The 27705-nt window shown below is 39.5% G+C and overlaps 1 long non-coding RNA gene across 1 annotated transcript in view; it reads left to right on the forward strand.

Moving 5' to 3' along the window:
- LOC148188851 (uncharacterized) overlaps nucleotides 1-27705 on the forward strand; it is a 207226-nt gene that overhangs the window by 5578 nt on the left and 173943 nt on the right. The window contains exons 2-6 of the long non-coding RNA XR_015777207.1: nucleotides 13454-13583; nucleotides 15192-15262; nucleotides 21816-22193; nucleotides 23093-23170; nucleotides 25094-25144. This is a non-coding gene — a long non-coding RNA (uncharacterized LOC148188851). The remainder of the gene's footprint in view (nucleotides 1-13453; nucleotides 13584-15191; nucleotides 15263-21815; nucleotides 22194-23092; nucleotides 23171-25093; nucleotides 25145-27705) is intronic.

Here is a 27705-nt window from a genome sequence, read left to right on the forward strand (position 1 = left end):
CTCAGGAACAGCCGACCCAGTAAATTAAAACAAGGGAAAGAACCTCAAAGAAAAAAGAAAACCAAGAAAGTTTTTTGTGACCTGTAAAAATATATCATATCAGTGTGGAGGCCTCGGAGTAGCTCTTGTTACAGTTAATTAATCTGAAATTAATCATCACATTCAGGACAAGTTTTTTTTTTACCATCTAACATCATGTCGAACCATTCCCTCGTTCATTTTCTGTCGCAGTTTGGCGCTGGTCCAATGACACGTTGTTAGAAACTGTCTGCTGGTTTCTTCCACCAAGACTTAAGCAGGTTTGCAGTGTGAAGTTCTTAATTTCTGCTCTTCTGTGAAACCTATTTGATTCAAAGTTTTGGAGCGTTGTTTATGCTTACAATCCAATTTTATGAACAGATGTTGTTCATCGGGTTAAAAGAAGCAATTTAAAACAAATTTGTCAAGTTAAGCCTCGCTGCCATTGCAGAGTTCTTGCTCATGGGGGAATTGTTGGGTCTCTGAATTTAAGAGTTTGGTGCTACAGTATATCTGCTCCATATGAAAAAGATCCTGTCTTAACCTTTGTTACGATTTGGCACAATATAAATTCAACTGGCTTCACTTGGGAGGGTTTGCTGAATCCAACTTGGAACATTAGTAAGAGTGAAACTTTTAAAAAATAAAGGGTTTTAGAGCAAATCACAAAAATGTTCTTGCATGAGGGTTTTTGTGTTGTTTATGTTTTGCACGGCAAACTTTCAAAGAATTGCAAAGGTGTGTTGAAACTGAATGTGAATCATATTTAAATGAATATAGACGAGACAGAATTAGTTGTAAATAGGCATGTATTTGCTGCAGATGGTGCAAATTGAGGCATTGACACATCAGTTGACTTGTTACTTAAGCAAAATGTTTTTAGTTGTCCCAGCGTCTTATGAGACCTTTTTATGACAACACATCATCGTACTGAAAGAGAGAAAAGGTCTTTTGCCAAAGCGACAAGTGTGACTGTTTGTGTGTGCAGTAACAGTCGCAGTTTTACACTTGCTGCAAAACATTTGCAGTAACAAACCAAATCTATGTGCTTAGGTTTAAATAACAACACTGCTTTAATAGGTTTAGAAAAAAAGGCTGATTTAGCTTAAAATAACTGTGATAAATATGTAAACTGTTAGTTTCACATTGAACACAAACCCCGGTCTCCTTGTGACAGTCATGTGTTTAAGGCCATCAACCACCCCGCCAACCTCCCTACACAAACTTTGACGCTCTTTACACATCATCACCTGACTTCCGCTTTAAATCCCGTCATGAGTAAAACAGCCACTAGAGGTTGCCGCCAAACAATTGAGCTGCTGACAAAGATGACCAATGTGGCCATTTTTTGGCTGACAGCTGGCGGATCCATGAATGATACACTGCATAACTAACTTGCTAGCTACAGCTAACACTCCACATGCAATACAATTGGGCTTTTAGAGAAAATAAACACAAGCAGTCATTGTGTTATACAAAAAGGTGAAAAACTGCTTTCATTCAGTTTGAATACACCTCAGTCTGAACCACTGTCTCTATATCAGAGTATCATCAGATGTGGGTGTTGGGAACACAGTCATAGCATGAACCCAATCCGCCCATATCCCTGCCCATTTTTGATTCTGCACAACATAATCCCCCCCTCCTTAAAGGAATACTTCACCCACAAAATGACCATTTGTATCATTTTGTCAAGCCACATTACCTTGAGTTCTTGAAAATACTTTGTTTTTCTTGCATTCCTCCTCGGAAAACAGCAAACATATTGATTTACTGACTGACTGAGGTGCATGTTTAACAGAAATGCCTTGTTACAAACTCTCACATAAAATGTGCAGTATATAATCCAAGTCTCAGTAATCCAGTCATATTCTCAATTTCCTAAACACATGCATTTTTGCCAAAAATGTACTACTGAACTGAAATTAAAATGTATCTATGCTTTCTTCAAAGTGAGACTCTAATACAGAGGTCTCAGGGAAAATGCACATGTTTGGGAAGTTGAGCCTATAACCGGATGAATGAGACTTGGATTTTAGTGCATGCGTTGTGACAAGGTTTGTAAACAGTTTTCTGTTGTTAGACATTGTCCCCAATCACTCAATGAATAGATATATATTTGCTGTTTTCCAGGAAGGCAAGAGAAACAAAGTTTTCTTCACAAAGTCAAGGAAACTCAGTGTGACTAACTGATGTACAAATGGTCATTTTGTGGGTGAAGTATTCCTTTAAAGCCTCTTTTCTCACTCTCTTTCTCATGCATTGTCCGTTCAGGTTCCCACTCCCTGCTGCGCTACTCAGTACGCTGGTATTGATCATTAGCTGCTCTGCGACCTTGAAGAGTCCGCCAACAAATTGTAACAAAGCACACAGTTAAACTAAACAGAGATCTCCAAAACATCACAACAACATCCTGGTCCTCAGATGAACTCTGCCTACAGAAGTCATCAACACCTCATCTTCACACTCCTTCTGCTGCCCACACATTATATGGCCTCCGTGATCTGCTCCTATCTGGTTACCATTTCCCTTAAGCACTTTTCTCATCCCTCTCATTCAGTAGATGCCTTGGGATGTTTTAAATCACTGCTTAGTGCTTTATAACTTGGCTGCTGAAGTGAAATCTAGTATTGTGATATCATTAGTGGACCATTATCACTGCCCCAGCATCGTTTAAAACTACCTCTTCACAATTTATTGTATCAGCAAGCTCACTTACGTTCTCCTTACTCTATATTAGCATTACTGGTCACATAAATGTAATGGTTAACATGAATCAGACTATTTAAACTTTTTCTTTGAGGAGAGGTTAAAGGGATACAATTTTCAACCAACTTTGTCTCATCACAGTGTGGGTAGTATGCGTAAATGAACTGTGTTAAACTTACCAGCACCCAGATCCCCCTGCTCATTTCCCAGAAACACATCATCCAGCAGATTTCTGCTGGCTCTAGGGCTGTTGCTTGAACTACAGATTGCACTTCTGCATTTTTGTATGCCCGCCATCACAGACAGAAAGGGAATAGAAACGAGTGTAGAGAGAGAAAGAGTTGCCCCTCTGTCACTCCAGATCAAATTCAGAACAAATTGTAAAACTGTAGAACCATGAATTTACTTCTGCATTTTTGCACCATGGACACAGAGTATAAAAGCCTATCAAGCACTGTTTAGCTATAATAAGAGAATTTTTAGGAAGTGGGCACCAAACTGCTTTCTGTATCGTAAAAACAGTCAGTCAGTCAGTCAGTCAGTCAACTGTAACCGCTTGTCCTCGTAAGGGTCGCGGGGGGGCTGGAGCCAATCCCAGCTGTCATCGGGCGGAAGGCGGGGTACACCCTGGACAGTTCGCCAGACCATCGCAGGGCCGACACATATAGACAGACTGTCGTGAAAACAGATGCTGAAAAAACGTAGATCAAACAATGAAACTAGGCAGTGCTGATCAAATCTAAACCAAGATTCTGTTACTGCACTGCCTATTTCCTGCCTCAAATGTCTTGAGAAATCTATTTCAGTGCATTGCTTAGCTGTTATATGAGAATTCGTGAACAGGAAGTGTGACTCCTTGTGTTTCCTGCAATCATAAAAATCATGATCAAATACAAACCAAGATACTGTGTTGCCTATATTGTGCCTGTAATTCAAGATTGTTTGGTACCAGTCGGTCAGTCCAGGTACCAGTCAATCATACTGTTTCTTGTGTCAGAATGGACAAACTCAAATTACGATTGGAGCGTTTATGGATCTTCTGTAGCGCAGTACATTGTGGTAATTGAAGGTTTTCTTAAGGAAAAGTGAATGCCACAGCCATTTTCCAGTTTTATCTGGTCACATAGCACCAATTTCACAAATATTTGCATCTTTCTACTGCAAAGACAGCTCAGATTTATAGAAAAGACCATATTTCCAGCAGTGAAATACTTATTTCAGGAGTCCTTATTTCAGCTTGCCATTGTGAATCAAAAATACGTAACATTTGATTGGAAGATGCTTTGATAATGACAGGAGCAAGAGCAAGATTTTTGTCTTACAGTTTTTTAAGGAAATATCATGTTAGTACGTGCCAGCGTAGTGTGTAGGTGTTTCTGAAAAGGTGGATTTTCAGCCTGCAGCAGTAGATGGGCAGTGATTCTGCTGTTCTGACTCCGATGTGGAGTTCATTCAACCACTGTGGGGCCAGAACAGACAAGCATTCACTGAGATGAGCAACCATACAGGGTCCTCCGAGTGACACACGAGCAGTCATCCAGAGGCATCAGAGCACAATGGTTGAGCTGGAGTGTAGGTTATAACTGTAGCTCGGAGGTATTGTAGGAGGGAGCGGTTTCCTTCAGTGCCCTGTGGGGCAGCACCAGAGTCTTGAACTGGATGCAAACTGCAAACTAGTGTAGTGAGCAGAGAGGAGAAAGAGTGTGAGAGAACTTGGAGAGGTTGAACACCAGACGGGCAGGAGCAAACTGGAGCAGATACAGTATAAAAGGGCTCTAACAAGGGCTGTAAGTATTGTTTCCAATTTAATTAGTTTAATTTATATGGCAGCTTTAGTGAATAAGACTTGTGAACCATCCTCTCATGAGATTTCCCCGTGGTCGGTCATGTCTCGAGATGCACTGATTACAATTTTCTTGGCTGGTTCCAATTTTCTTTCTTTTTATAAAAACTACAATTCACAGTGCAGACAAACATTTTTCTGACATTTATTTAATAGAGAATATAATTATACATTTAAAATAAAACATTGATGATTAAATAACTTCTAAATTTAGTCCTAAACTTCGTGGAGTGAATGGTTGCAGTGGCTGTGAACATTTGTGCAATTTCAGTTGGCGCTGGACTGCTTATATCTGAGACGGACAGGCTGGGCATTGTTAATGTTTGATCAAGCTGAAAATCTGCCGATTGTGGTCATCAGCCCATCAATCAGTGCATCGCTCTCTTTTTTTGAAACATTATTTTGGGGGGGATTTTGTCTTTGATAGAACAAATATATTAGTGTGAAAGGCAGAGAGAGAGAGCGAGAGGAGGGAAGACATGCCGCTGCGGCAAGGACAAAGCCTTCGTCTGTTGGGGTGCCTCAGTGCATCTCTAATCACATCCATATTTTACCTGAGCCCCAAAATACGAACACCCACTAAACAAGCAGCAACATGCAATCTGCAATTTTTAACATGAGATTATTTTATCTCTTGTATTTAAATTTTACATGTTTCACTAATTAAACAAATGCCTCACTTGTGGCCCATTCTGAAGCACACACACAAAATTAATTGTCAATTTACGAAAATCATTTCTGAAAGATGCTCCCGCCATGTGCATTTACAACAGTCGTGCAAATCGCTTTGGCCCAGGATTGAGTCGGTGCAGATGGTGTAAAGTCTTCAGCTCTGCTCCTGCCCAACATCACCTGGTGATGATCGCTGTCAGTGCCCTTCGATGTCCTCACCTCAAGCGCCTCAAACTGTCAACAACGTTCTGATTGCATTCAAGTTACTCCATTAGCCCCTGACCTTCTCCACTCTAAGCCTCACACAGCTCTGCTCCAAAGAGCTAAAGTGCTGCACGAAGTGGAACATGATGTTCTCCTGATGTAGAGCCATTTAAAAAAGTTTGGAGTCTTACCAGTGCAGCGATAGACAATCAAAGTGATTGTTTTCTGCAGGATTTTGAATTTAATCAGAGTTAATGATTCGAAAAAGCAAAAAAAGCAGATTTCAGAATCTTAAATCCCTGCACTTTGAGTTTAAAGAAGCCCTTTGTCTAAGTTTGACAGGAGTAAGAACCCTCTTTTTTTACAAATCACGACACTGAAGAGATTCTGCCATTCCAAACTTTTTTCTTGGTTTTCTAAAAAATTCAGCATACCGTCGTTGTACACAGAATTTTCTCGATCCAGCAGTTGTTGAGTCTATAGTAGCTCTGCAGCATGGCTGGAAACCTGAGGCTATTTAATGTGCACACTCACACACACTCAATCACACAGGTAGCATCAGCTGGAGAGCCAGTGTTTTTCTCTCTCATTCTGCCTCCCTAACACACACCCACATCTTATAGATACTGCCAAAGGAAGTGGCTCAGAGGAGTCTTGAGCAAACAACAGAATATAACAGGCAAACAAAATATACTTATTCTGATGTGTGTTTGGTGTAAAAAAACAAGTTGTGTATAAGCAAACAGCGGCTATATGGAGTAGAAAAAGTTAAATTCACAGAGGTTGTTGATCAGAGATAGACTGTCTTCATACAAAATACATTTTTATTAAAAATTTAATGAAGAGGATTTATCATCACAGGAAAATGAGGGCAGGTCGTTTTTTACCTGGAGGAGGTGCGGTGCGAACAGAGCATGTAGATGTCATAGGAGTTGAAATGATGGAAAATGTAAATGTGATAAAGACAGCTTAGAGCTGAAACATGTGGTAAGGTCTGTACGGATCAATAGAAAACATTTATTCAATAGAAAATGGTTTTGTATGTTCAAAATAGAACGTTGATCTGATTGGCAGTGATGAAAATACAAACCCAGATTAACATGCTTATTTTAGCCCATTTACTGGCGAGATGCAATGATGCACCATAAGATGATGTCAATTTCTGCCTAAGCTGCACTCGAACATAGTTATAAATTAATCTCTGCCAAGTTTAAAAGAAAGACTAAATAAGAAAGTGAGTTCTAAAAAGTAACCGCTGTAACATTTTCACTGGCCTCCATGCTGCTTTCTGCTGTTCACTAACATGTTTTCTGGCTGTCTGTGATGTTGAACACGACACACCAGTGGAAATAAAAAAAGACAGAAAGGCATTCTCGTCTGCTGCAAAGCCGTGTACAGCTCTAGCCTACTGGCATGGGAAAGGAGTCTACAGCTTATATTTTGGGTTCCTGTCATTCACCAGCATTAAGAAACATCCAATTTGCAACATGCGATTATTTTCTCTTGCAAACACCAGCTATATGCAGTAGAATTTATTGATGCATATGAACTGTGTCTCCATACAAAATAGATTTTTTTTGTTAAAAATTCAGTGAAGAGGATTCATCATCACAGAAAAACGAGGGCAGGTCATTTTCTACCTGAAGGACATGAGGTGCTTACAGAGCATGTAGATTACACAGGGGTAAAATGATGGAAAATGTAAATTTGAAAATGACTACTGTGAGCTATAGGTGTTGTGTAACATGCAGATCAGGAATCGGGCTTGTTGACAAAAGCGTGCTCTGCATGAGCAGTTGTGTAGTAGTTGTGTAGTTTGCAGAGTGACAGGAATCCCGGCCTGACATATATCTAACCCGCTGACAAATAAATGAGACTGAATGTTCCAACTGTGGAAAATAAACCAGAATTTCTGCTGACATTTTGAATTGATTGCACTGAAAACGAGCTGACCCCACCTGTGCTGCAGAGAGATAAGAGATTTACAATGCGTGCGGGTCTCAGTCAGCAGCACACGGCTCTTTTTCCCCATGTAAAATGAATTCAACATCAGGGAAGAATAATACAATTTCATCCGGTTGTTTCATCTTCCTGCTTTTCCAGATTCTAGGGGGACTTCAAGAGCTCCTTATTTAGTCTGTGAGATGAAGTTATTTTCCCGTGCTATTGTGTGCGGAGGAGCCACCTGAGTTCAGATACGCTGGAACAGGGAATGTCACAACTCTCGGGAAGAGAAGATCAAAGCCACACCGCTGGGCTTTGTTATATACTGAGTTAACTTCCAATGCGCACGATACATCTCCCTCCCTCAGCTCTTTCCCCTTTTGGCAAAAGAGCGAATTAAACTCGACTTGTGTCATCATACGCAATCCGTCTTCATTTGTTGATGCGTCAGGGCCAGTTGTTGCTGCAGTGCGAGCTGAAACCAAGCAACACAGCTCGCTCCACAGCTCGTCATACCACCAGGACTGTCGCTTAGTTTTCAAGGTCTCTGACAGCATCACCTCAGCTTCAGCGATGGATTTGTCACGCTAGGTAGAGGAGGAGGAAGCAAAGTAAATGTGAGGACGAGTGCCACGTCTGCATGCATTTCTTTCAGTTGGTGCATGATGTGTGTCGAGCGCTTTTTATCATCTCGAAGGTCATATTATTCTATATGAATTATACATTTACAACCCTATTCTTTCATGTAAACTTCTCTTTGATTACTGTAGCTGACATAACGGAGTAAACTGAGTCATTCTGGCAAAGACAAAGCTGAGTGACAATCCACCTGAATTCATTATGTTTCAGCAGTCGTTGTGTCAACATCACAGAGTTATTTCCTGAGTCTCTCAGGGTTTGTTCAGGGACAGTGTGTCAATTCACACCTGTTATGAATTTTTCAAAATACACTTCTGTTTTCACAGGAGATGTACAGTTACTGCTTGTTAGAGGAATAAATTTATTTTCAAAATAAACGTACAATTCCTGTAAAACACCTCATATTTACATTTATTTCATAGTGCAATAAAAGCACGTGGTTTGGTTTGAAAAAAAAGCAAACATATTTGTTTGGGTCAACATTCATATGGCAAGCAAACAGAATTGCTTCTTTCATAATGTCACAAAAGGTGCCATCCATCCGCGTTAGAAACTGATGTCATGCACCAGCGTATCATACAGCTGCGAAAAAGTGGCTTTTCGCGTATCTGTCTGATGCTTAAATCACTGGCCAAGCGGCGGTATTTGACGACTTCAGAGTGAGAATAGGGTGGTCAAACATACTCAGGACTTTTATCTAGGAATCTGCTGTTTGTTTCCCGTGTGAATCCACAAGTCAATTGAGCTATTTTAAAGCGTGCTACTATGTGTTGTACACAATGCTAATGAAAACTGACGCTTTAGGGGTACCTCACGTGTCATAGTTTGACGTGTAGGGCCACTGACCAAGCGTCAGTATTTGACCAGTCGGAAGTGAGAAAGTGATGCCTCTAAACACATTAAAGAGCACAAGTACACACATTGGAGTGCTGACATGTTTGTGCAAAATACTTAAATTTAGAATTTAAATTACAATACTATCTTATCATTTAAATATTAGTCAATGATTATTTTTTATAGTGTTATGGTTTTTCAAAATAAAAATCCACTTAACAAACACTTCAGTTTACATCAGTGTTGTTAAATGGGAACCTTGCTATCCAATAATTAGTGATAGATCAAAGCCCAAAGTGGCCCATTAAGGTTTACTCACACAATGGCCTATTTACTGCTGCAGCAGTCGGTAAGTCGCAGATTTTGCCCCGAGGAGGGAATGCATCTCCTGGAGCATGTAGATCTGTTTAGCAGTAGAGGGTCGAGGGCAAGCCCGTCTCCCTCCAGCACTCTGTTCTGTGTTTGGCCATTTCAATTTTTTTGCATCAGATTTGAGATCGAACCAGTGTTGTTTTTTTTTTAACTTTATCTGTTGTGCGCCCTTGTCCAGATACAACGTTCACCGAACGATTAATTGCATCCCATGCATATTTTATTGTGTTATTTTATATCCAGTGCTGCCTCCATTAAATATGACATCTCATTTGGTGTTCACCTCCGGCAGAAGTACCTCCACCTCAGAGCTATTCGAGGTTTTTTTACATTTGAAGTCCAAAGCTCCACCCACTTTAGACTTTCGTTCGGGGAATTCTCGACTTAAGTCTCTCAACTTCGCTTTTCAGTTTGAGTGTGTGCACATGGCCCTGCAGTGTCATTCTCTTTCATTTTGATTGGTGGGTGTTATTTTATGCTAATCAGGATGGACTGGTAAGCACTTTTAACTTACAAGGACAAGGGGATCCATCATTAAACGAACACAGTTCTCAGAACACATCCTGAACCTCATACAGACCTATCTCAAGGCCTTTGTCAAGAACAAATTTGAAAAAAACTTTTGAAGATATTGCTGAATGAGGCCCAGTGTCATTGTTTCAACTTTTTCATACAACATCGTTATGTTGTTGTGCAAATACTGACAGTTACCGAGGAATATCCGGAGAACGAGAATGCAGACAAGAACAGAGAAAAGAGCAATCACTCAAATCACAGCTGATATATTATTATATCTCAGAGAATGAAATGCAAGGAGAGATCTTTTTGAACTTTTTGTTGAGGATCTCATTTGCAGCAGGTCAAGATCTTGTTACAGATGGTGTGATGGAGGCAGTTACCTAAATGACACACTCCTGAATTGGATCTTTGATTATTTTACACCTGATGAAGTTTGACTGTGCTGAGGCTTTTCAGAGAGTTCATTAAAAATGTTGGACTCAGCAGGAGATAAAATATATGGCTGTTTGTTTCCTCATGGTTAATTTCATCTGACATTACACGCAGATAAAAAGATCACTAAACAACCGATGTTATGACACGTCGAGACTGATAGCATAATTACTGGAGGATTCAATGTGCAGTTACTGGCCATTTTCATTTGAAATGTTTCAAAATGCAAACACAGTCTTGAAACGTTATGGGGTTCAAGTTGATTATTTAAAATAAAAATGTGATTTAAAAAGTCCATAATGCAAAAAAAAAAAATCTCAGTTTAAAATGACTTTTTATTTGCAGCACAAGTACTGTTCACAGCAGTTAAACTGTCTGTTGTTCTGTTTACTTAGTGAGTGTGTGGTGCATAATCAGCAGCTCATATTCGCTCTCATTTTTCTCCTCACGTCTGATTAACAGAAGCACTTTCACAACAGTGAATCTTACAGGAGACCTCGCTCGCTGGAAACTGCACTGATCTGTTTCTTCTTGCTGCAGGAAACAATCATTCCTGATAATGTGAGCAAAGTTAGCTTTTTTGTGAAAGTGATTAAATCTGTCTTAGTGAAAAAATGACAAAAACAGAAAACAGTGAGCCTAATGTGCCATTCACCAAGAGTCCTCTAAACATTTGTTTTTTTGTTGTTTTTTTTTAAAGTCATGTGTCTGGTAGCACATGAATAAAACAAAAGGTAAAACTTTCGTTCTTAACTTGGAGCTTTAATAGGTGAAGGTGCCCTTCATTGTCTTATTGTCTTTAGTCTCTGCTGCCTTGAATTGTCTTTGCATGGTCAGTATTGCAGCACAGGATTTGCAGTAGAACTAAAGAATTATAATATGTCGTTAAGTGCTTTTTAAAGTTGGTTCAAATGCTTCACTTGTGCCCAAACAATTCTCAATCAGAATCCCTTTAACTGCCAATTATTGTAATCGTAAATTGTCTTGTGCAACTAATACACACAGACAGAACTTTTAAGTTTTTCACACTATATACTGTGACTCATGTGGCAATAACAATCATGTGTGTATAATAATAATAATCGCAGTATGACTAGTGATAATGGCAGTAGTAGTTGGCGAGATAAATGTACTGTGTAGGAATAAAAGGTGCAGTAATTCAGTGCAGTAGACGCATAAAATGGAAACGAAGTACAGTACGAGTGCCTCCAAATTATACTAAAAGAGTACAGTTATTTAGCATTGCACTCACAATGGAAAAATAAGGATCAAAATTAGTGCAGCAGAACACGAGATGTTGTCTTTTTTTATTCTTAACATTCTTCTCCCTCGTCAAAACATGCTGCCTGCATTACCCACAATGCAGCTAAACCGCTGACAGTTTGATTGGTGACATCACTGGAGGCAATTTGTCTTTCCGACGCTGATTCAATATTCACTTTCTAAAATTGAGACCACATATATTAAGAGTTCAAATCTAAGCCCAGCTCTGTCTATCCATTTTCTAAACCGTCTGTTCCATCAGGCATTGGGTGAGCGTTGACGCCGACCGCGGACATGTCGACAGCCCATCACAGGGGTAACACACAGCGACAGACAACACATTTCACACCCACAGGCAATTTGTGTGTCTCAATTTCACTTAACCTGCATGTCTTTGGACTGTGGGAGGAAACCCACGCAGCCACGGGGAGAACAGGAAACCTGCCGGCTGTGAGGTGACAGCGCTAACCACTGCGCCACACTGACATTTAACCCGAGCTGCTGGAGTTCAAAGTAAATGTATCTCTCCGTCTGCCCCTTGTACCTCCACACTCCCACTTTCCACTGCGTCATTTAGGTGTGATCCCGCTGCCTGGTCCTATTCATCTCCTGCTCGCTTGTGGTGGAAGGACATATTTCACTCTCCTTTTTTTCCGGAATTTATTTGCATTTAAAAAACACAGCGCTCATATTGCAACATTTCATGCTGACACGTTCACAAAAAAATAAAAACTACATGCCGCAGTCTGCGGTCAAGAGTACTCTCTCCTGCATCCAAAATAAGTGTCTCACTCATCTGGATGTCCTATTTATTTGTGCCAGCATTCAGAAATTCATGGACTTTCACCAAGTTATGAATAGCGTTTTTGTCTTCAGCAGCTGATGCCTGACTGAGCTGACAGCTCAAATGCTGGAGACTCACACATGTGCAGTCGCATCAGTTGACAATAAAGATCAAGCAGCTCAGTCACCGGACTAAATGTGGCATTGTACATTTCTGCAAACCACAGATCTGTAACATTTATGTGTTATTATGTTAAAATATGTTAAAACTTTACATTTCTTTCCATTACAAAACTTTGGTGAATGTATGTTTTGGAAAAGATTATGATTTGATATAAAATATCCAGTTTTGATGGCACAATCACAGCTGTGCGTGCTGATGATGGCTTGTGAAAAAAATATTCCCTTTTCGTGGCACAATCGCAGCAGCAAATGCCATCAATGTCTTGCTAAAAAACAGCCAGTTTTGTTGTTTGCTGGTCTCAAACGGTGGACGTCTCGCCTTGCCGTCTCCTCCTCCAGTTGAAAAAAGGAAAGTCTGAATACTGTACATGTAATCAGAACCACTTTACTTTAGAAATGTTGATATGAAACGTACAGAATGTACAAATCTAAAGTATTTGTGGTTTGCAGAAACACACAGGGCCAACCTTTCCTTGTGGTGACGGGGCTGGTTATTGATTTCCGCTTAACTTAGGTCATGTTAATATCTTGTACTTGTGATGTGGAAAAAACTTGTACTCTTGGTCAATGATCATTTTTATCAAAACAAAATAGACTTAAAAAAATATTTTTGTAAATCCACTAATATCTTGCAATTTGTTGGACATTTTTTACCGAGCTTCTAATTGCCCTTTTCACATATTTTTGGAAGAAATCGAACCAATATGCTCCAGGTTCAAAGGTCTAGATTCTTGTGAAAGACATCTGAAGGCAGCACAAGAAAAGTGATGTTTTCGAAAGGTTAATTAAGAGACTCGGAAAACGATATGACATAAAACATCCATCAGACTCTTTTTTCTTCTACAATTTTGACCTGCCGTACTTGCCGTAGCTGTGTGCACTCTGTGTTAACTGTGTGAGGAGGAACTTCTCCAGTGCTCATACTACTATCCCATACAGTGTGGCAGAAAAGATTAACTAAGTCCTATAGTATTAATTAATTTTTTTTCTTCTTCTTTTCTTTTTCTTTTAATCGGCGTGACACTTCTTTTGGTGTAGTTCCTGTTTTGGGCTTTTTTTCCTTCCTCCCTCACGTCTGTCCTGACCTGGCGGAGCAGAGCCTCGTTAGTCTGATGAGGATCACCTGTCTGATGAGCTGAAGCCTTCAAACGTTTGCCAGCATGCTTTGGTGAGTGTCTTTCATACTATTTTCTCTTGTTGCCAGGCTTCAACATTTTTCGTTAGTTTTGTTTGTATGTGGTTTCTTAAACAATTCTCTGACTTTTACCCTGTCCTGGTCTTCCTTGTTTAGTCTGAACTTTGAGCTGTTGTACTTGCCATAGCTGAACTTTTGGATACTCAAACTACCAACTGCATAATGTGGCAAAAAAAAAGATGAACTAAGTCCCAATACATAGTATGTCCAATGCAGTATGCCAAAATACCACGATGTTCCACTACATCCGATCAGATTTTGCAGTATGCGAGCTGGCATGCTTTTCTGGCTGTTCTTACCCACAATAAACAATGTGGCACGTCACATCTTGACAGCTGACAGAAGCTGCAATGACGGATGACAGCGCATTCAATGAAATAAAGAGATTATCAACAGCAACAAAATGTAAATAATGACAATGAAATACATATGTAGGCTTATTTAGACTAACAAACGGAAAATGTTAGAATCCACAATGTATGTTGTTACAAGTTAAAAGTTAAACATTGTAAAGTAAATACAGCAGAGCGCCCGGGATTCATCGGCCGAATTTGGCGTATGGTGTTTTGCTTTATCTCCATGTTAATGTATATAATAGTGAGAGGGTCAAAGTTCAGAGGGCAGTGTTATAAAGGAGTAGCATGTCCTGATCGTGTGCGTACTGCATGCAACAGTGCATACTTTGTGAGATCAGCCGCAGTACCTCTCTTAAAATTGAAAATAAAAGGATGCCATTTAAAACGCACCCTGAGACTTCCTTAAAGATCATACACTGCATGAGGTTTATTTCCGGGTCACAGGCAGGGGGATGGAGGAGAGAGGAGATGAGGAGGCACAAAGTAGGGAAATGTGAAAAACCTCTTTATCTAAAATGTCTTTTTATGTGTAGCTAGAAACAAGTGCAACACCTCAAATGCTTTTTAGCAGCCTCGATCCAGAAGTGTGCACCCTTTATTGCTTTTATAAAATATATTGCATATTTCCCGTAAAATACAATCCTCACCTGACCTTCACCACATAGTTTTGTGAGTAAAAAAACACAAAAACAGAACTATTAGCTTTTGATAAGAAGTTTGTGATTTGCAAACACAGTAATCTGAGAGGGTATTCAACCACACTGCAAATGTGCTTTTTTTTTTTGAATAAATGAAAAACACTTCAATTACAGAGAGCAGAATGTGTGAAAAGCTAAACCTTTCTGTGCTCATGTTGTCTTTGATTTCTGGGATTGAATGTCGCACAATGAGAGGATGAAAAAACAGAATTACGCTCATTATTATAAAAAAAAACAACAAAAAAACTGCCACAAATAATTGGTTTCTCTGGTGAAGGTAATTCAAAAGATGTTTCTCTGCATTTCACAATAAAAGTAATTTTCCCAGGTCTGACAAAACATTTTTCCATTACATGTCTATTAAATCCCAAAACTGATTCATTAATTGTATTTTTATATAAATCAGATGTATATTCAGGATTGTTTTTTAAATAAGCTTTATTTTTTGTGCTTCTTTTCTTTTTCTTTTAATCGGTTTGGGTTTTTTTTCCTTCCTCCCTCACGTCTGTCCTGACCTGGCGGAGCAGAGCCTCGTTAGTCTGATGAGGATCACCTGTCTGATGAGCTGAAGCCTTCAAACGTTTGCCAGCATGATTTGGTGAGTGTCTTTCATACTATATTCTCTTGTTGCCAAACTTTATTATTAGTTTAATTTTTATGTGGTTTCTTAAACAAATTGATTAGATTTTTACTCCGTCCTGATCTCCCTTGTTTTAGTCTGAACTCTGAGCCACTTTATGACAAAGCTCGACCACTTCTACCAGTAATATTATTATTTCTGAGTACCACCTTATTTCTCATTTACTGTAGCGTGTCATTTGAACAATGTGGTCAGTGTGCACAGTCCACTAAGAAATTACATGAACAACTCTGTAAATCACATTTAAACAATTCAGTGTTAGATTTCAGTAACAGCTATTTTTGTCCGCCATTATTTGGTAAAAAGGACAAATAAAGCAGCCAGCTGTGTTTGTCCATAAAAGGGGTATGTGAGTGAAAGAGGTTTGGGAAAAAAACAACCTTGTATGTTAGATTTGGTTATGTTCAGGCACTTGGTTATGGTGAGGGAAAAACTGTGGTCTGGCTTAAAATAAGTACTGGCTTTAAAGGGTGGGTCCATTTTCCATTTACCTATTTATTTATTGAGGTCTATATGTCATTCTGTTTCTTCCCAGTAGTGTTTATTTCATGATGAGATGCAAACATTTACATTACATTTATGTATACTAGCTCCAAAATTCTGTTTTCCCAAGCCTTCCTGAGACATTTTCCCGTGTTATCCTCCAAATTAGCTAAATGCCTCCAACCCTCTAACTGGCACAGAAGCTAAGCAATGTACATCTTTGGTTGCCATGGTAACACAAGCTAACCAACTGAGGCAGTGGTAGATCGGCAACTCCCATGTTCTGCAAGGTAAAATGAGTCTGGTGGATTTAAAGGGAGCAATATAACAGCTTCAGTTCCCTGTTGGAAAAGGCTGTCTGACGGCAAGGAAAATATTACACTGACTGGATAGATATTAAATCCCTTTAAATGCTGTTGTTATTATTATTATCATCTGTGCTCTAACCTGTATCACTGCTTTTTGCTCATGGCTCATATTGCAGTTCTGTTTGAAAACCCTGGAAAGCGCACATGGATCTGCCCTTTAAGGTTTGGGAACAATCTTGGTCATGGTTTTAAGAAACCACCAGTGACTGTCACAAACAGGATCTCATGTTTAAATCTCCTTGTTGACCCAGCCATCCACCCCAGCCCTGTGCAGCGTCACACCTTTTCCTTCTTTTTCTAAGGAGTCATAAATCAAACCGCCACTGCAGGAGTTTGTCACTTGAACATAAATACGAGTTGTTATTTGGCATTTATTAAAAATTACTGATGCTGTCGAGTCCTCAACTTTTTGTCAGACTCTCCCCACACTCGAAACATTATGAGCTCAACTCTCAAGCCAATATGGGCAAGAAGTCCTCAAAGTGAACATCCACAGTTGCATGACAACAGTGAAGATTATGTGATATGATCAAAAATCACAACAGCTGAAAAAAAAGGAAAAAAAGAGACCTTGAGGTGAGATTGTTTTGTCTGTTCCTTAACTGTGTAACACAGGTCCTGGTAATCCCCAAAGTGAGTCATTGTGACCCTGATGACATTATAGAGATTATTTTATAGGACATTAAAGAGTTCCTCCAGAGACACAGAAGATATTATCCAACTGTTCCTACAGGTTTAGTGGTACTGTGCACCTTATGTCTCCAGTGAACTGGCGGTACTGTTTTGCAGATGCAGTGTTTTTCTTTTCTTGCCCTCTCGGGTGCCCTTACAGAGGAGAGACACGATGCAGGATCGTAGAGGCTCTCTGCACACAGAATCGAGTGTAGGTCCCCTGAGTTTTGGCAGATCTCAACACACAATCATTAACCTTTTTTACAGATTTCACTATAGGGCCGCTGTGAATTCATTCTTCATCCCGCTCTAGTATGTGATTTTAGACAGCATGCCGGCATCACAAAAGTAAAAGAGGCATGACAGGCATGACATGTAACACAAAGGTGCAGGTCTCTAGTGTGAAGCGTCAGTGGCATAACATGTCATTGAAAACCTGTGGCGGCATTATGCCACTCCAGTGTGTGATTATACACTGCATCACAGCATCCGCATTCAAAAGACGTGTGACGGGTGCGACATGTAGCACAACAGCGTCAGCCACTATTGTGACATATAATATACACATTGGCAGCGGTTTCTAAATAATGTCATCCTCTGCTCGGAGGGTAAGGAGCTCCAGAATCTAAAATTTAAATGTTTTGCAGCTGTTCTTTTTCTTTGTAGTCGCCATTAATTGCTAACGTTACTTTTCAAATATACCACGGTGGGTCAGACACCTAAGCACATTGTCAGATTGCAAACCTGCACTACCCATGTCACATCTTTCTGGCTTTACGTTTTAAACAGACCTCGTTACTGCCAAATGGAGATGTTCTAAATAATGGGGGGAACGTGTCCCCCGTGTCCCCCCCTGAAATCTACGCCCATGTTCACACACGTAAAAATCAAGAAAAGATGGAAGATAAGTAACATATTAACTTGCAGCAATAGTGTGTTACTGTTTTAAAGCTCTAATACAAACTAAAACTCATCATTTCCAACAATTCTCCACCAGTGCAGCATTAAATATGTGTACAGCAGTTTTTGTGCAAAGCCCAGAGCATTATGCATAGGCACTCGGAGCTTTTCCTCTTCAAGTTGCGTGCTGTAGTTAATTTATAGCCCTATATTAAATATTTAGATGGCTCTCCTCCTCGACTAAATGCAAAGGCCTTGATGTTTAATAGCACAATTGTGTATGCTTCCAATCTGTGGGAGCGCTGAGCATCCAGGCAGAGCACTCCATTGTAATATTCAACAAGACTGGTGCACGGTGAAGTGATTCATGAGGAGCAGTTAAATTCATCCATGTCAAGTTACGCACGCTGCGCTGTAAAACCAACTGATCTTATCCATGGGGTTTTTATCAGGGCTGAGCAGTTCATTCATTAAAGGGGATGAATTATGAGATCAGATGCTTTTAAAATGAGCTTCCCTGCACATTTTGTCAAAGTGGTTTGGCCCAGGAATTTATGGAAACATGCTATTTTAAAGGTGGAGAACGTCTGCCAGGATGTTTTGAGGTTTTAACTGAGCCCTATATAATCTGCACCTGCATCCAACCCACTAAGTATTTATCTCAAGAGGATATTTATTTAACTCTGCGAATGTGTGTTTCTGTGTCTGTGTGTTTCGGGGCATCTGTTTAAAGAAGGAATTACTGGCAAAGTAAAAAAGCTATGAAGCTGCAGAGTGTTGTCGAGGAAAAGAAGAAGAGGAGCCATTTTATCATTGTCAACGATGCACTGAAAGATAATGGCCATGGGAATTATACATAAGTGACCATGTAAATGTCACTTCAAGAAACATTTCTTTTCCTGACTGCAGTGAAATGCAACACATTTATTATTTACAGTATTTTGTGCAAAAGGCTCTCCAAATATTATAACGTACACTTTTTTCTGCTCTATTTTCACGATTCATTCCTGTGTGCTGCAAAGTAAAAATCCTACTTAAAAGATTTACCGTATATCAACATCACACTGCCCAGCATGTCATCAACAATAATGGTTAGTAAGGTTTTTAAAGAGGATGTGTTCCTACACACTTCATCTCCTGCTCTGCATTTTGTCCCCGCTTTGGCAGAGTCGAGTTCACACCAGATTATCACGTCATCGTAAAACTAAGCACTTTTTTTTTCACTGACAGAGTGATTTGTCTGCAGGCTCACACCGTGGAAAGGGTGCAAGCTGCAGGTCGTGAGGTTTTGTGTTTAATTGTTTTTAATTTTCAAATCATTACCTGGAGTAGTGATTTTACACCCCTTTTTCATTTCTCTTATACAGTCTGTGCTTTCTTGGTGCTATTTTTGTTGTTGTTGTTGTACTTTTACTGTTTTTTAGTTCCTGAAATAGGGTGTTGGATGATGGGTAATCCCCTTCCCCTCTACAAAATCATCTCATCCCGCTAACTTCTGAGGGGAGATGACATGCAGCAAAGCAAACATGAGCCAACAGACATGTTGTGGGGCTTCAAAAACACTTCTACCCATTGTGTCCACGTGTTAAAATATGACAAGTTAAAGGCAATATGTCCAAGGATGTGCATACGCAACACGTCTGCACACGTGAAGTGCAGCGTAATCTCATCCCTGCTCCTAATGCATGGGCAAATTTGGTAGAAGTCTTTTTGGAGTCTTTTGCTTTGTATCTTGATGCAGAAGGGGTCAGCGGATCTGGATATTTAGATGCAGAACAGGTGGGCAGTACATCACGTGTAGGCTCAAGTGACTAAGAAGGGGTGGGCAGTTAGATTTAGGCAACAAAACTGCTTTATCACGGTGAAGAAAAGAGCATGGTTGACATACTGTAAGTCAGGTCAACTGACATGACTAAAAAACTCAATTTTTGACTCTCTTCTGACACAAACAGTGGTCTCTGGGGTCAAAGTCTTGTGCTTGTTGGGCCGATACACCTCCACTACAGCTCGCTCTAAGCAAATTTTGGTGTTATTTATACTACATCTGTTGCTCTGGATGTCTAATAATGACATGGATGGTTTAGAGTGGAGTTGATTGAGACCCTGGTTCATCTCATACAGACACTAAAGGGCTCTCTTGGCATCATTGTAGCGATTCTGGCTGCTCAAGCAGCGTATTTTGACGCCCTGGGAGTGAGACCAGGCTGAAAAGCAGCAGAAACACTCTGCAGGGGTGGTGTGAATTCTCTAAATGACATGAAGTGAAATTTATCAGCAGGGGTGTTTTAAAAGGTTTCTTACATCGTCTCACAGCTAATCTATTTCTCAGTAGCTGATATAAATTCTTTTCATTGTGTCGTGTGCTCCTCTCGCTGTAAGGTGAAAATGCCTTTGCATAATGATGGAAGATTGCACTACATGCAGATAGAGGGATATTGGAAAAAGCAGCACCAAGTCGCTGGCATTTTCTACATAACCATTTCAAATGTGTATTCTAGTGTATTGTGATTCAATAACCTGCTGTGTAGTGTTTTTATTAAACCAAACTGCCCATCGATGCAAATAACAGTGACAAAATCCAGCTAATTTTAGTCGAAAATCCTTTACAAATGCGTATTTTATTGTTTCGTGGGACCACAGTATTTAACATCACTGCTCAAAAATTCACAAGATGATTGCAATGTTCATCTTTTTTTTTCCCCAGATGTGTGAAAAAAAAAGTTTGGAGTGACACATCATGTCTGTTTGATGACACCTTGAGTGCTATTTTAGCCACAGCGAACCGTCTGTGTACTCGAAATCATCTGACAGCTGTCACTTCACAGCTTGTTTTACCGCCTTTTCGAGTGCTTTCTGAAGCAGGATTTTATAACAGCAATAAATGTATGTGCTCCAAAACCATCTCACACAAGTATCTCCATCTTATAAAGAGTCTAACTAATATTATCTGCAAAAGAGAGCTCCTGGTGATCTGTAATGAACGGGTTCACACAGTGTGAATTAGAGGGAGAACTCTGGACAGATTTGTAAGAAATGTATTCCCTTAAGAAGCCAAACGTCTGTGAAAAGAAGGTTTAATGATTTCCATCCTCCTGCTCTTGTTAGGATTAGTAATGCGCTCATTTTCTAGAGAGGAGCACAGTCAAAGGAAGCTGCCAAACAAATACATGAAACTAGTTCAACTGTTGGATTTATCCGCACCATGAAGAATAGATCCAGGTGTGTCAGGGATTAAAATGTACTGCTTCAACACTCGCCTACACCTTCAAAATGTTCAGATGTGCCGTTTAGTATTATGTGAGAAGTGCAAAGTGTGTGAAAACAAATCTACTAAATAACATTTTTCTCTTTACAGCTCTCATCACGTTGAACCTACAATTGTGTGAACTTTGTGAACGTGAAAAATTGTGCATATTAAGGATTTTCTATGAATTTTCTGTGACTTTTTTAAATACACTATAAAATCTGACAAGTTTATTTAACTTAAAAATACAGGAAACTAATTCCCTTGAAAAATGTAAGTAAATATATTAATTTCAATACATGTTAACTTAAGATCTAATTGTTGAATTAACTTAAAATTTAGATATATTTACTTAATTTTGTGACGTTGTTGCAACCTGCTTTATGTCTGTAATATATATCTGCATTATGGCGGTTGCATACAGGTCAATAATATTTGTATATTCTTAAATATGTTGGGAAAACCAGAACTTGCAGATCTCCTAACTTCATCATTTGTAAAACCCTTTTTGTCTTCATGTCAAGAACAAGGTAATTTCAATTGTTATTTTTAAGTTGAAACAACTTCACAAAATTAAGTAAATACAGCTAATGTCAAGCTTAACACTTTGATATAAAATTAACATAAATAAAAATGTGTAGTTGAATTTCCTTTCCTTTCCCAAGGCAAAGGGTTTCCCCAGATTATTTTAAGTAAGATCAACTTCTCAGATTTGACAGTGTACTAAATTGGAAAATTGACTTTTTGTTTGCATTTTGTAAATGATTTCTTTATCATCCCTGCACTTCGATGCAGATCGAAGTGCAGGGACGCTTACTCGTCTGTCTCTCTTCATCTGTTGCAGGACCATTATATGTGACATGCACTATGCTGCTTCTGGCCCAAACTACTTCTGAATCTTCTTCTGAGCGATGGACAATGAGCGCCATTGTTTCCCGTCATGTGAGCCAACTGCAGAGAGAAAGGCCTCTTGTGTAGTCAGATCAGAGCTTAACTTTCAGGCATCTTGCCAGGACAGCTGCACCCGTTTGGAAGACTTGCAGCCGCAGCTACGAGGCGCTTCTGAGGAGCGTCTGAGTCATGGATCTCGCAGCCTGACCCGAGAGATGCAGCAGGAAGAGGCACAGATGGGTGCAGAGAGAGGAGCACGTTGCCTGTATGGAGGAGATGGTGATAACACCTGACGGTCAACGAGGGCAGAAAACAAACTGTTCTCTCTCAGGTACGGTGGGCCGTAAATACTTTCATGTAGCACTTACAAAGGATCACACTGGCGGTGTTGCCTCTTTGTAGCTCTTGTACTACTGATCAAAACAATCTACATTATCTATGAGTACATTTTTACTGTGATGGATTACCTGCCTCAAGAAAGGTTCAATTTATATAAGCTGATTTTCACACCACTTTGGAATCACTGGAGATCTCTTAAATATGATCAAAGACAAGGTACTGTATGATTTTAAATCTAGCTGAATGAAGAGTGAAATTGACTTCTCACTAACCTCTAAAATACACCTCTATATAGGCCTATATATATCATGTTACCATGTCCAGTGATTTAAGAACATATAATAAAGTGGTTGGTTCTTAATTCAGTTCTGTTGAAGAGAGCTCTCTCTGGTAAAAAAAAAAAAAAAACTGTAAATTTAATTTAGCTTTGAAACTGTTGAGACCAAAGAATGAGGCTGCTCATTTAAATTAGACTGAATCCACGTATTCCATTTGTATCTCTGTGTTCCCCTTAAATGTCTAAGATTAGACGAAAACCCCTGGGTAAAGCATGAGTTATTCATGAACAGAGAAACTGCACTTGGCACCTAGTATTCAAATGAAAGGAGCATCATAGACGAATACTAAATGGGGAAGTCAACAGCGGCGTCCCAAGAAATTTAGACTCGGAGCAGAAGCATTTGTATGTGAGCTGCTGTAATGGTTTACAAATATATATACAAACATTAATAACAAGAAAACAAACATCCCAAAATATTTTACAGCTTTGTTAAATTGCAGCAGTCAGAGAGCAAATTTAAACTAATCTACAGGTACACAAAAGCACGAATTGAAGGATGAGTATTCCCATATGTCAAATCATCTAAATAATGTTTGCTAATTGTTTTGCAGCTGCAGCTCTGATTTTGAAGTGGAAGGGAAGAAAATGACAAACTACACCATTTGGATCAAGTTACGTTGCATCGCCAGGTAAGCGCTGCGAATAACTGACTGAACAATTAGCATGATAATGAATGTGCAGTATAACTTTTTACATCACCACCTTTCATGAATCTATTATGTTTTATGCAACTATTGTGTTTTATTACTAAACAGTTAAACATAATCTTCATGCAGGAGAATTTTGCAGACTCTCTTTTCCCTTTCTCTCACTGGTGTTTCCCTCAGCACTTCATCTAAATAAGTAAACTACAGTCCATGTCCTCATGTAATGTATTTAGGATATATAAAAAATCTAAAGCCAACAATGGTGACAGGGGCTCTATTTTTTTAATCATATTTTACCATTACCCAGATAGCTTCATCTGGTAAACTGAATAAAGCCAAATGACACTAAAAGTATGCTGAATAAATTTCAACAAAATATTCACATTTACTTGACAGTTTGGTGGGAATTAGCAGGAACATTTGGCCGTGTTAAAAACATACTTGGATGCGCTTTGTGGCCTGATTCAGTGGGTCCGATTATGTCAATGCAGCATATTTGAAGTGTTACAGTTAAGCAACTTATTCGCTTAGTTTGATATTTCATTTTTACTGATTATCAGCAGCATCAAAATAACAAAAGGTGTCTTTTGATAACCAACTTTATATGCAAATACAGAAGAAAAACATTAGCCATAGCATGTTATATAGCAGGTTCCTGTTTGCAAAATCAGCATGCTGGAACATTTTTAGGTCCATCCTCAATCAGTAACTTTTAATTTTGTTGAGTTGTGGTTCAGCTTTCAGTGAAATCACATCCCAAACAGTTTTACATGTTTACTGAAAATTTACAGATGTAGGGATAAAATCCTGTGAATTTTAGATTAAAATTTTGATTTGCTGTATTACTAAGATGAAGTGAAAACGTGAACCATTTTAAAATTATTTACTTTTTTTTTTTTTTTTTTTACAGCTGTTACGTTTATCTCTGCTGGTCCTGAAATTAGATAATAATAACGATAATAATAATCATCATCATTTTTATTTGTGTAGCAGATTTCATACATAAAATGCAGCTCAAAGTACATGCAGAGGTGCAAGAGATCAAGCTGCATTAAACCAGTTTGGCTGCTAGGGGGCAAAATAAATAAAACGAGCTGATTGCAATCTACATATCAGCACCTTATAACTCGTTTTAGCTTAAAGTCCCTGCATGTTTTAAAACTACACCGCTATGATTTCTATTTTGTTTAACACAGTTTATTGCACAGATCAATCAGAGACGCTTTTGGCCGAACACGTGTGCATGGACAGAGACATACGGAAAACTCAAAGTAACAGAAGAATCACTCATCAATACACATCACACGTAATACAGCTCGTCGATGTAGCCTAAACATCTACAAGGTCTTGCTTTTGCAGTATCTTAACATTAAGACACCCTGGAGCTACTCTCTTTCTCACTGAGAAATCGTAGGCTGGATCTCCGCCCCGCCAACCACCACTTCTTGTGCTAGATTTTGCTTTAACTTTCTGTGTGGAGGTGTAGCTATGAGAGACGAGCGCAGGTGTTGACAGGTGAAAAACAGTTAAGTGCTGATCAGGATAGTCACTTTATAGGGAAACATTAGACAGATTCAGCCACTCGTCTGAGCTTCAGTCACATCCAGACTGAGATGAGGACTCTGCTGTGCACCAAAATTGATGACCATAACATCAGACGTATCAGATTGGTCGGTGAAGTTAGTATGTTTTATTTGTTTATGTTGTTTGTAAGCGTGTTCATTTATAACTGGCAGTGGCTGACACAGTGTTAAAGATCGCTAAATAATATCTGCTAAAGTGATGTTTTGGCAGATGGTGGAAGAAAGCTCCAGGGTCTGGTTTACATCCAAAAACTGCACACTCTGTTTGCTCGAAACTATCAAAACTTTCATCATGCTAACCCAAACTCCTCTCCCTGTACAGACAGTGTGAAGATAGGTCACACCGTGTGGGACGGGAGAGTCATCTTTAGAGGTACGTGCCCTGTTATTTCTGTTACCAAAATGTTTTCACTCAGTCCAAAAACCAGATAGTTTACATGTCCAGGTATGTGAGTGGAGGTAGTGCACTTGGGTCTGTAATCCAGCCCAGCGCTGCCAATTAATACAGATCTGTGTTGTGTATTGTGAGTAGTTTATCCAAATGCTTTTGCTTGACTACTTTAACACAGAGTGATGTCAACTTCACTCTACTGACATGTCCGCTCTGCCGTTTCTTTGCCGGTGTTGTGTCGCAGTCTTTTCCCTTCATTGATTGGCTTTTGTATTACTGACATATCAAGCCTGCAGTTTGTTGCGAGGCCGGCAGCGTACACTGGGTTTATCAAGTTATTTTAATGGAAACAGCTGTCAGATCGGCTCACACTGAACTAGGTTAATAATTCACTGTGAATTTTGCTCTCAAGGTCAAAATGAAAACATATTGATTAATTCCTGTTTCAGAATGGCACTAAAACTAATTGGCGAAGGTTATGAAAAGGTCACCACGGTTAGAATAAAGTAAAACTGAGCGCTGGCAGGAGGTGAGGCGAAAACTGCAGCCTCTCACTTGTGCTACCATTCACCCTCAGAGTTTGTACGGCTAAACTTGGACAGGATAGTCATTATTCGCATAATTAGAAAGGGTCAACTGTCAGGAAAAATAGGTCACACTGCTCATTTTAAACCAGAATTTTGGAACAAATGACCAATGCTGTTTTTCTGGTGAGGGCAGTCTCACCTCAGTGGAGATTTTTAAAAAAAAAACACAAAACTGTAATGATTCCTTAGAGGTGAAGCGTCCGGGAACATTGGACAGAGTTCTGGCAGCTGGTAGCTTCTGTCACAGTGCTGTTAGTTCGTCTTGGGACTCTGTAATGACTTTGATAATAAGTCTGAAAATGCCAATCTCCTTATATTGGCGCATGTTCACCAGAGAGAAGAAACTTGGGGCCAAGTCTTGTACTTTGCATTTCTTTAATGAAAGCAGTTTGGTTTGGCAGACAGATGCTTTTGGGTTGTTGCTGCTGTGGTGATGACTGGTGCTCTGTATGGCGCTTGTTTCTATGGTGTTGTATTCTGGTGGCCTAACTTAAAGCCAGCTGGACCAGTTTACGCCGGTACAGTGAACGTCTGCCTACACAGGCAGGAATATTTTGAATGAGGTGTTTTCGTCTTTGCTTTTACAGTAAAAATCCAGCAGCCTTATTTCTGCTCAACAAGTTGTTCCTCCCACAGGTGCCAACTTGGGTTTAACTAAAGCTTGTGATGACGTCATGTCATAAGGAGGCTGCGTGCTGTAAGCGAGTTTGGGCTGTTTTTGGTAGTTGTTACTGTAATAGCTTGCAGATGCTCGTGACTGTTCTTTACAGCATTTGTAGATCAATACTTGTGTTCTCAGGCGCACCTTAGTACTTTATACTGACTTTTTACTGTGCTTTATAACGTTCCTTTTTACTGATGACTGGTAGGTATCTGTTTCATCTGCCGTCTCTAGCTGCAGTGATGTTGCGCACAGTCGGACCTCAATTACGCACGGCAGATCCGCTGATGACATTTTGTGCAACCAGCGCTGTAAAATAACCTCAGACCCCCCCGTGTTTATGTGTGCATCAAACATGTTTTAATGAATTATTCCAAACAGTTTCTTCCTCACATCATCTGGTGTGTTTGAGACTGATATAATGACAACAATTTACACACCTCCATGAAAAACTGTGAATCTCTTAAAACTCCTAATCCATCCTTGACACCAGTTAGGCAGTGTAACAGATGCACGTCATCTTTTTCTTACACGAGGTAGGCCCAAATGGCACCTGGTGCCCCACAATTTCTATTACAATTCAGGCAGATGTGCAGCTTTGATGAGAAACATGATGTAGGAGGGAGCCAGTTCCTATACAAGCATGTGACCTATAAAAGCGGAAAAGTGTCTCCATTGCAGTTTTGCAAATGTCTTTTTTTCCAAATTGCCTGAAATACCACCTCATACGAGCATGAAAACTATTTTTGGAATAAATAATAATTTTATGTTTCCATAAGCGTATTTTATTTTTGTAATTTCAATTCATGCAATTTAAAGGGGAAATGGATTTTCGCGTTCAGAACTAAAGTTAAATAATGTCCATGGAAACATAAAGAAAAAAATGCGTTTTCTCTGTTGGGTTTCCAGACTGTCAGTGCGTCATGATGTGGAAAGCTCTGTAATAAACCTGAGTGAAAGTAGTAAATATAAACTGCCATAATTATAGCAGTTTTTAATGCGCTCACCTATAGTTCTGTGTCCCCCCCCCAATTCCTGCTCCTATGGTTCCTCCCAAAAAATACAGAAAGATAGAGGTATTGCTTCCACTCTACTGCTTTTAGCAGGGCAATAACACTGAAACTCCTTAATGTGCAGGTGACAATAACCCTCTATCCGTCTATATGTCGGTTACGTGGAGCGCCGGTGCCCCGAAGGGTTGATATATAGACCAAATTATCAAGGAGGAGATTAAATAAATCTGTTCCTCTACTTTTATGGGCGTCGTTTTTTGTCAGAGAGATGATAAAGCTCAG

Source organism: Plectropomus leopardus, chromosome 8 (genome assembly GCF_026936395.1).
Source record: "Plectropomus leopardus strain MGB_pleo_1.0 chromosome 8, ASM2693639v1, whole genome shotgun sequence".
Classification (NCBI taxonomy): domain Eukaryota; kingdom Metazoa; phylum Chordata; class Actinopteri; order Perciformes; family Serranidae; genus Plectropomus; species Plectropomus leopardus.